A 10,718-nucleotide genomic window follows, 5' to 3' on the forward strand; every position below is an offset into this window, starting at 1 on the left:
CAAAGCCACAATTCCCAGCCCTACTCAACACACCCCCTTGGTGGCTATATCACAGTCTTAAAAAAAAAAAAAAAAGATGCACACAGCACATCTCCACCATGGTTGGCTTTAAGTTTAAGAAGGCAGGCAGAGCTAGTCTGGTTAGTAGGGACCCAGAAGTTGTGAGTTGCTACAGGATTTTCAGGGAATCTAACTGGAATGATAGGCCTAAAGAAGGGCATATTCTCTTTGCCTGGACACTGAATGGAGCCATCTGTGGCTTCAGGCAGCTGTGAAAGAGTATGGACTGCCAAGTTCTCTCTATAGCATGGAGACATGAGGCACAATCATCAGATGCCCCCTCTACCCTGGAACGCAAGGACTTCCAGCAAGATGAAGGACAGTGTGACTCGACTGCCATTCCTGGACTCATTAAGAATCCAATTTCCTAAAGGAAGTGTTTACCCTGTTCCCAGAGCTAGAGTTGAAATCCTAGTAGTTTGCTTAGGGTTCAGATTGTGTCAGACTCTCTGAAACCAGGCCAGACCTGTAAGCAATTCAGTTCCACTGTTTCAGTAGTTCCATAGAAAGAACCTTCAGAGACATCCACCACTTGTGTTTGTTTGCCAGGTAACAATTGCCACCATGGACAGCCACCCAGAAGAATGTGGATTACCCAGAAAGCTATTCTTTCTGGAATTGTTCCTTCTATATATACACTCTTCAAGTTCCCTTATCTTGCATACATGAGTCCTCCTGGCCTGCCATGTCCCAGATCCTCTCTCTTCACAGTCCTCCCTGCGAGGCAGACCTTGAGTACCCTTATTGAGTACCTCATGTAGGCTGCTCTGTGTATTCTTCTACCGAGAAGGTCTGATTTTCTGAGGGCCAGAAGTGACCAGAAGGCCTCACTCTGTTTTACATCCCTCCATCATCCCTTCCCCATCCATGTTTTATCCTTCACTCTGTACCTCCCCTCATTTTGGCATCTCTCTAATTCTGGCTACTTTCCTCCTATCCCTAGGCAGCCACCTCCTCATGCCCCTCCTCCACAGACCATCTCCAATCCCTTCTCCTCCTCTCATCATCCTGACCAGCTAAGTCTCATTCCATTTTTAGATGGCATTCTTTGATATGAGGTAACTTCTCTCAAGGACTGAATTGACAGATGTTCCATCCTTCCGTGCTCCACCCAACAAAACACACCAAGTGTTTCCACACTGCACAGAGCTCACACAGCATGCCTTACCCACAGAAATGTGTCTTTGTCAGCACAACCAACCGTTAAGATCACTGTGAGCTGCCAAAGCACTCATAAGCCTCTGGATATCTAGAAATCATAACTTTATTTCAACAGTTGTGTCATGAATTTACAAATCAATCAGAACTTTCTAACCATATCTTAGACATAGATATGGAAATCATCCTCAAATTTGATAAAATATAAAAATGGTTTTGATTCAATTTGGTGAATCACCTTCCCAATTCTAGAAGTCCCATCTTCTTTTTTGTATTCTATAGGTTTGCCTATTAGACCACTGGGAATTCCCAGATCTACTTCTTGTGGAGGACCCTCATCCAATTGTGGAATGATACGAAGTTTGCCTTCTTTATAATCATCCAGAAGCTGGTACATATACAGGATTGGATCTTTCTCATAGTTAATATAGAAACAGGTTGTTAAGTCTGATGCTTGAACCAGGACCATCCCCCTCCAGTGAATCTTAAGTCCACACTCTCCCTCAAAGAGGTTTGCTACCTCTTTTCCAATGATGTCATCTGCAATCATGGAATCAGGACCTTCGGATGTTTTCGCCATTTCAGAAATAACTTCAAGGAATATTATTATCTTGTCATTGTGAAGGTTTAATCCATACACACATTTGATGTTGTCTTATTTTACCATATAGAGAGATGGTGTTACAGCAATCTGCTCCAGGACTGTAGCATTCCATGTGGGATGATTCCATTATCTTCCTTCCAGAAGTGGGAAATTCTGCAGCTCACGATGTTATTTTGGGCGGGAGAGGAAGATCTGCTCTTAGGCATCTCCTGTGCAGCATTTTTCTCCATTGGACCAGCATCATTGGAGGCTTCATGGCCATTGTCTCCTTCTCCTTTAGCGAGGCTGTTGGGCTGCCCTTTGGCCTCCTGTGTCCTGGAATCCTAGGCACTGTTGCTGTGTCCTGGGTCCATGGCTGAGGAGGGGGAAATACGAAGAGCCTGATAGCTAAGGGGACAAATGGCCAACTTCTCCGGGTTGGAAGCCTCAGTACCAGGCACTGGTACCTAACCACCCCTAAGAAGCCTGAGGACAAACCTGCCTGGGCACCTGCTGCTGTGCGGCTTGCTTCTAGCTTCCCTGGTGACCTTGGGATGGGCTGGAGTGTGGCAGTGGGGCAGTGTATAACCAGCAGGATTAGGAATGGTGAGTCACCAGAGTTGGCCATTTTAAGCTGAGCTCCCAGAGCCTAGGGTTCCAGCTCCATGGGAGCTAACCTGTTGGAGGCAGAGAAAAGGAATGCAAAGTACCTCTCTTCCTCCACCTTGCCTTTAACCTTAGTGCCTTAAGTGTCCCCGCCTGGGCCTCAGGGTCCTGGCTGCAGACCCAGGTCTCCTCCGGGTATTCACCACTGCCCCCCTCCTCCATACTCCACTGTACTCATTTCTGAATCTGTGCCTGGCTCCTAATGCAGCCCTGGTCCTCCTCCCCATGCATGCCACACGTGCCCACTGCTATTCTGTTTCTCCCTCAGGCCACTGCCCTCCCACACTGCCCTTGCCTGGCACCCACTTAGGAACTAGTTACTTTGGGTGTACTGTCCAGAGCTCTGTAACAGGTATTGGCCACTTTGCTTCTGCCTGCATCAAAAGTGAGCAGAGAAGCGCTCAGACTAAGCAGTGCTCACCAAGCCCCAAAGAGAGGAGCCACCAGCTTGCCTGCATGCTAGTCTGCCGCCATGGATGTCTGGAAGTATGTAGGGACAAGGGATGTGAGCTGAGTGCTGCTGGTATCCTGCTGCTGGTGAGTTAGCAGGTTCTTCTGCCTTCCTCCTGGGGAGGCAGCTGCACTGCAACCACGGATTCCATCAAGTGTGCTATTATCTCATCCTTATTCTATGTTTGAGTCTCATTTTCTAATCAGTGGATTCCTCCCTTTTATGCTTAATTATACAGGTTTTTTTGTTGTTTTCTGTTGTTGTTTTTTTCTGGTGTTGGTGTTGGTGTGTGGTTTTGATGTTGTTTGTTTGTTTTTCTATACTGTTTCTTTTTCATCTGGTGACCCTGTTGAATTTATTTTATTTTCAATGTTCATCACCTTGAGTCCTTGAGTCATGTTATGTTCTTTTCAGTCATCTCTTTACATTCTTCTATTCTTGCTTCAGGTACATTTTTTTTTTTTGAAATTTTTTAATGTCTTTGTTATATAGTAAGTTACAATGCATAGTGCATTTCCTCCTAAAAAGGCAGGACCACTGACTTGCTCCAAAATTACTCTAAGGTTACCTCAAACTGAACTATAGTGCATTTCTGGTGGTTAGATAAAAGAAGCATTCCCCTGAAACTAGTGAAAGTGGGTTGTCAGCCAAAAGGAGTACTTTCCTTTGTCTCTGCCTAAAGGGTCAAATGGGGTGCTATTAACATATACTTCTGATTGCATATCAAAGTCCTTGCTGGCCTTCAAGTTACTTCACTTCCTTTTCACACAAATGTATTAAACACCTTAAAGCCCAGGCCTGGATCCTAGCCCTTCTCACTAGCTCTTCTGTCTGAAAGATCCTGGCTCCTCCAGATAATGGGCTTCCCTACCCTATGCATTTTCCTTATAACCTGCATATTTTTTCCATTCCCTGCATTAGGCCTTGGCTGTGTCAAGTCTATTTCATTCTCTCACCACGCCAGATTCTTCCAGATGATTCTGGATATTCATTTTCTCTTACCTAAAATAAAAACCTGCCATCCTTACCCTGGAGCATCCATCTCTGTGGTCTCTTTACTGTGCCAATTGCTTATATTGTCAAATTCACATAAAAACAGAAAATTCACCAAGATTAGTCATAAATACACTTTGTTCATAGATCATTTTGTGTATATAGAATGTGTATATATACGCATTAAAAATATATATAAATAATATCATATATAAATAATATATATTATTTAATATTATATAATATAATATATATTATGTATATGTTATATAAATAATTATAAATATACATTAATTAATATATACCAAAAATGAGTTTTGCCTCCGATGATATGGATATCCAGTGTCACATAATTCCAACTTGAAGCTCAGTTCATTTACATTAGGCACAGGCATAATTCTTTGAATAATATACTGACAAATACAATTGTTGACACGTCCCAAATGCCTTTCTTTCTTTCTTTCTTTCTTTCTTTCTTTCTTTCTTTCTTTCTTTCTTTCTTCCTTATTCTAAAAGTGTATCTCTGTATGAACAGGGCTGTCCTGGAACTAGCTCTGTAGACCAGGCTGTCCTCAAACTCTTATTAGAGATCTGCCTGCCTTTGCCTCCCCAATGTTGGTGTGCTATCACCTATCACCTCCCCGCTGCTCTGTGTTTCTATAAAACAGTGTGTATATATTAGATTTGAATACCTGTTTTTGAAAAAAAAATATACTAGCTTGTTTTACCTTTAAATTATTGTCATTCTGATATTAATTTTTAAATTCATTGCCTTAGTTACTCATACACTGCCATGGGTGTGATTCATATTGCTGTCCTTTCTGTTTATGTAAATTGTGTGGTACATAACCTACATTCTGGAAACAATATTAGATGTTGGAAAAGGTTTCATTCTAATACATTTCAGTAAAACAAAACAATTTTTTTTAAACAATGGGATATTTTTGTTTGAATTGTCTGACAAATGCAACAGGTATACCCTAGGTACTCAGGGTTAAGGACTGAATTATTTCCCCATCAAGTCATATTTTAATCTCAACATGCAGTCTCTATGATTGTGACGTTTTATGAAGACAGGGCCTTTGTACAGGCAATTAAGGCAAATTCTATCAAATATTTAAGTTCTAACCCTATATAATTGGCGTTCTTATATAAATTAGAATACAAGGACACTCAGATCAGGCCATCTGAAGTCAGAAGTAGAGACCAACACTTAGAATCCAAGAGAAACACCCTAAAATAATTAAACCTTTTGTTCAGATTTAGGAAGTTCACAATTTTGAGAAAATAAGTTATTTCTTTTCTAAGCTAATAAGTCTATACTATTTTGTTTAGCAGTCCTGGCGTGTAAATGCACTTTTATGTGCCCAAAACCTAAATTTTCCTGTCTTCTATTTTGTGTTGTCACTTTCACCCTAGAAACACAGAGCTGTCTAAAATACTTTCTCATTCACAGACACTGGGACAAAGAGTCACTTCATTGTAAAATCTTAAGAAATTTTTTCTTTCAAAATTATTTTGTATCAACTCAGGGCATTTTCCTCCCATTTTAATACAGCACCCCAATGCTGTACCCAGTTATGTTAGATCCATTTTACCTGCTGATTTAAGAAATAAGCACATTTAGCTAATATTATTGCTTCATTTAGTTAATATGTTTATCGCAATAAAAGCCCAAACTAGACTTGGAGGCAATCAAGCCATGCAAATTATCTGGGTATAAAAGAACAAAAAAAAAGTTTGACATGAGGGCAATTGAGGTCACTGATGATATTCATAACATCCCTGAGTTATTATGTTAAAAGGCAATTGAAAATTTTTCTGTTCTGGCAAAATTTGTTTCTCTAATGTAATTTCTAACAATTTACTTATTTAAACCTTTTAATGCCTCATTTTCAAACTATTGTTGTACTTATAGGATTTGTGCTAATGAGTCCTTTTGACGAGTTCAATTCTGAGGTCTCCAGCTCCACTTATGACTGTTCTTACACATTCACAATTTTGAGTTGTCAAACCTCATAAAGGTAACTAGTAGAGAGAGTCTAGCATGGTGAGTATTCAGGGTATCAAAGTTCATATTGGGTTTAGAAGGTCAGACAGATATGTGATGCAGAAGTTTTAGAACTTTTGTACAATCATATTCTGGAAAAACTGATGAGTAAAAGCCTACATGCCGTTTAACCAATGACACAACATCTTTGATTTTATGTTATAAAGTATTTCTTCTATTACCATCATAGCTATAAAACTATTTATTGCCCAACGATGTCCTCATAGACACTAACCACAAAAAGATCCCTTTCCTAAATTTTTCTTTTATCACACTTTATAATTTCACCAAACCATATAGTTTTTAAGGTCAATCAAATTATGCTCATGTTCCTATTTCTTGCTCTTCTTTATCTATTTTTCAAGTTAACTGACATCATCTTGCCAGCACTGTTCTTTGATTTCCACTGTCTACAATTATATGCTTATTGTCTTTCTTTGAAACAGTTATTGTACTTCTCAAGGCCTCAATCCTCATAATTCTAAAGCTGTTCATTTATGCTCCATTTTCTAAACTGGCCATACATCTGATAGATTTTTACTTACATTCTACAGACTAAGTATACATGATGCTTATTGGAACTTTGGCATTATGCTGACACTGCACCTTGACAAAGAGTGGGACACACCATACCTGTGTGGCCATGTCATAGATATGTCACAAACAGGGCTTTTTAAGGACTTAATATGCATGTGCAACCATCCCCTTTTAAGCACGTGCCATTCACCCCTCCTCCCTTCTCTCTTCCTGGTTGGCCAACACCTAATCCCACCCCAGTTATTTCCTTACATCAAAAAACTCTACGTGGGTATGTTGAGTCTTGTGTTTCATTGTCTGCTGCTGTAGCCAAAGAAAAATATTTGGTGCTGTGAAACTGACACATGCTCTCTCTACAAATCCTCCAGTCACATGAGAACAACAAGAAGGAGGTGGTGGAATGTGTAAATAAAAAAAAACATGTAGGAGGGGGATGAATAGGATTACAATATACAGACATGTTTCTAAAAATACCATGATAAAATCAACTGTTTTATGTGTTAACTTCAATATTAATAAAAATGCTAAATAATAACCATAATAAATGTATAATTTTACATTAGTAATATATGTTATATTTTAAGTAAAAATTCTGGAGACAAAAGGAATGAGTGAAAAATTACATAACGACTCCTTCCCCAGGAATGTGAAACAGTTATTAGATTGTGTTCAATATCTGTTAATAAACTACAGAGCTTAGAATTATATTATATAAAATATTCAAGATTAATACAAAATTGAAATAGAAAATTCTACCATTATGAATGGGAACCATACAACGTCTCTTCAAATAAGTGATACAACAGGTATTTGGTAATTATGTTTAAGAATTCAAAAAAAATCACCACAATGCAAAGAAAAATGTGTAATATGAAATGTGGTTTGACTATTAATTAATATCAAATTGTAGTTTAATACTTTCAGACATAAGTTAACATTGCATTTATTATTTCTTTATTCAGGTTTATGAAATACTTGAAGAAATCATGCCTGTTTTAAAGAGAGCTTCCCAGAAAGAGGAGAAATGTTTTCCTTTGATTGCATGTATTTGAGGGGAAAATATATAATGATTCAATATCATGAAAATACACACAAAGAATCAACTAATCAATCTATAAATGTCAAAATATAGTTCGATAAAGCAGGCTTGTCATTTAACTGAAATACAGTGTCCATGTCCTTAATCCAGATTTGATATACTTGTGTCTACATAAAACACATTGATAGAGTAAATCTTGGAAAATTGTACTGCTTTTTTAAATATTTTAATTCTGTCAATCTTAAACATGGTTTAACATGGTTTAAAGAGTTAACATTGTCACTCACCTACATTTTTAATTTACTTAAAGTCTAGTGAGATTGTAAGCTTTTGGATTATGAGCTAGATTTGTAGGCCAACAAAATGTTGACCCATACAATATTGTCAATCTACTTTTTTACCATAACAATAGGATGTAAAAAAATTAAAATATATGTGGTGTGCTTGGATTTTAGACCCTATCGGTTGGACTGGAGAAATGTAATCTTAAAAAATATATTAAACGTTGAAAAGGGCCTTGAGAGAAATGAAAAATTAATGGAGGCTGAATATAGTAAAAATGTATGATATATTCAAACAAAAACTGAATTATGAAGCCAGTTGCTTTGTTCAATCAGTATACAGTGATGAAAAAAATTTAGGAAATTATAGCACAACTTTAACAGATCCACATGGTAAATGAAATTTCCAAGACTTGCCAGGGACAGTCAGGAATGAAATGATTGCCAAAGTTGTTTTTTTTTTTTTTTTTTTTTTTCCTTTTTTTCTTTTCTTTTCTTTTTTCTTTCTTTCTTTTTTTCTTTTCAGAGGTTTGTGCCATTATGAAACAAGCATGTCTAAGGTCAATTAAATCAATATTTTCCAAGTCTATCAGTAGGTTGACTGTTCAAATTTAGGTGTCTTTGGAGATAGAAACAGATATTCCATTTATGTCTTGTAGCTGTCATGAAGACAGGCAAAATAAAGTAAGAACAAAGCTATTCTACTAAGGATATCACCTGACAGAATACATAGATAAGACCATAAGGACCTGTTGTGGGTCCCAATTAAATGGATACGTATATAAAGTGAGCCATTTAAAATCAGGGATTCTTTTTTTCTAACTCCAATAGTTTTATTTGCTAGTGGCCCCGGCTGTCTTGTCCTCAACCTCATCATCAAATCTGGTGTCAACATTCATTTTAACTCACATCTATCCTTGAATAAGAAGTGATTTCTCCCTTTAAATGATCACCTTACTGACAATTGTCTTCCTTCTGTTCATCACCAGTACTAATGTGCATGTTTGATTACTCATCTAAGCTATCCATTTCCGGCTTTCACACTAGTACTTCTTTAAAACTTAAGATGCAAAGGAAATTGCATTTTCATAGAAAATAATTCAAGAAGGATACGAGTATGAAATTAAGATTCCCTAAGAAGCATGACAGTTGATTACTTTTCTAGTTTTGCTTTTAGTCTTCATCAGTACAGGCAGTAGACCATAGACAAATCAAATAGAGAAATTATATATATATATATATATATATATATATATATATGTGTGTGTGTGTGTGTGTGTGTGTGTGTGTGTGTGTGTGTGTGTGTTATTCCTCAAATAAAAATCAGAAATGAAGATCCATATGGTGATTTCTTTAAGGTAGTTTTCACAAAGACATGCATTGTAAAATATCATTTGCTTTTTAATCTGACAGAATATTAAAGAAGTTTGGCCAAGATTTCCTTTCTGCCACTTTAGTGATAACCAAACTACTTTTTGTGGTTTCAAGACTTGATTTTGAACAAAGAAGCAACTCAGGAAAAAGAGTGAGTGGGGACCACAAGGGAGAAAATGCTAAGAAAAATCAAATATAACATTCAATTCTAATTGTGACTGATTGGGTTCAAATTTCCATTTCCTCAGACTCCTTGGATACATCAGTTCAGTTCCTATTGCCTGCCTTTTTTCTAGTTCTGCTATGGAAGAGCAAATATATAAGCTAACAGAAGCCATCTCAGAGACCACCATTGGACTGGATGATGAGCTCAAAAATTGCAATCTGTCCAACCCATTAGACAAGGCAATGTCAGGCAAGAAGGTTGAGTACTCAAGTGACTCTCTTGATAATGAACACTTGGGCTGTTCCTCATCCAAATATTGCTGTGTTTATGAAAAGCCATGTGCCTTTTGATGAGAGCTCATCAGTAACTGAAAAAGATGATGATGACAATTGTGATATACTCTATGCTTGTGGTCATCACAAGAGAAGAAGCCGTGTTCTGTCAAGTACTGTTGCTACTCTTCACCTTAAAAGATCAACACACATCTGAATCCCTAAATACCCCCATTAATGATTAAGCTTCATTTTGCTTTTCCTATCCCTGAGCCAGATAGAACCACAATATTCCCATGTAACTACTCAGGGATTAAATGATTGGTGGATTCTTTTGCATTTCTTTGTGTGGTACGTTTAACCTTGCCAATTTAAAAAAAAAAAGGTAAACATGAAGGAAGGCAGAGGGTGAAATATGTATCGTATAGAGTATTGGGAAGCCCTGTCTGGTATCGCATACTTTCTTGTTACACACACAGGAATTTAGGTTCTCCAAGACATGTCTGTTTACACTTTTATTCTAAGATACTGTAACTACCTGTACCTATCACCTCCTGGTTATCTCACAGTCATCACATCAAACTCCACAATTTCTCCAATCAACACCTTGACCACACAACGTTAGTTACTTTTCACAAAGCTGAATGAAAATAACTGGCAAGAAGCAATGTAAGGAGATTATTTTGACAGATAGTTCTAGGGAATATATTCAATCACAGCAGGAAAGGCATGGCAAAAGAAATGGAAGAAACATCTGTGCAGTGATGGCACACATGAAAAATCCCAGAACCCAAGAGGCACAGGCAGGACAATCTCTGAATTTGTTGCTACCCTGTTTAACAAAGTGAGTCCCAGGACACCCAGAGCTACAGAGAGAATCCCTGTATCAAATAACAAAAATCAAACAAAGACAAACAAAAACAAAAGAAGAAATGGAGGAGGCAGGCATCTAGCTGGTAACATCGCCTCTGGATTTTATGAAGCAACAGGAGATGCACCTCCATATTTCATTCTCTGTTTTTCATTCAGTCAGGTAGTTAGAATGGTCTCTCCCCTCCATTAACCAAATCAATTAATTCCCTACAGAC

At 37.7% G+C, this 10,718-nt stretch overlaps 1 pseudogene; it reads right to left on the reverse strand.

The window, feature by feature from the left end:
* Positions 1 to 1,360: 1,360 nt before the first annotated feature.
* Positions 1,361 to 2,052, reverse strand: LOC127217524 (spindlin-2-like; annotated as a pseudogene).
* Between the last annotated feature and the right edge of the window lie 8,666 nt (positions 2,053 to 10,718).

The sequence above is a fragment of the Phodopus roborovskii genome, unplaced genomic scaffold, assembly GCF_943737965.1.
Source record: "Phodopus roborovskii unplaced genomic scaffold, PHOROB, whole genome shotgun sequence".
Classification (NCBI taxonomy): Eukaryota; Metazoa; Chordata; class Mammalia; order Rodentia; family Cricetidae; genus Phodopus; species Phodopus roborovskii.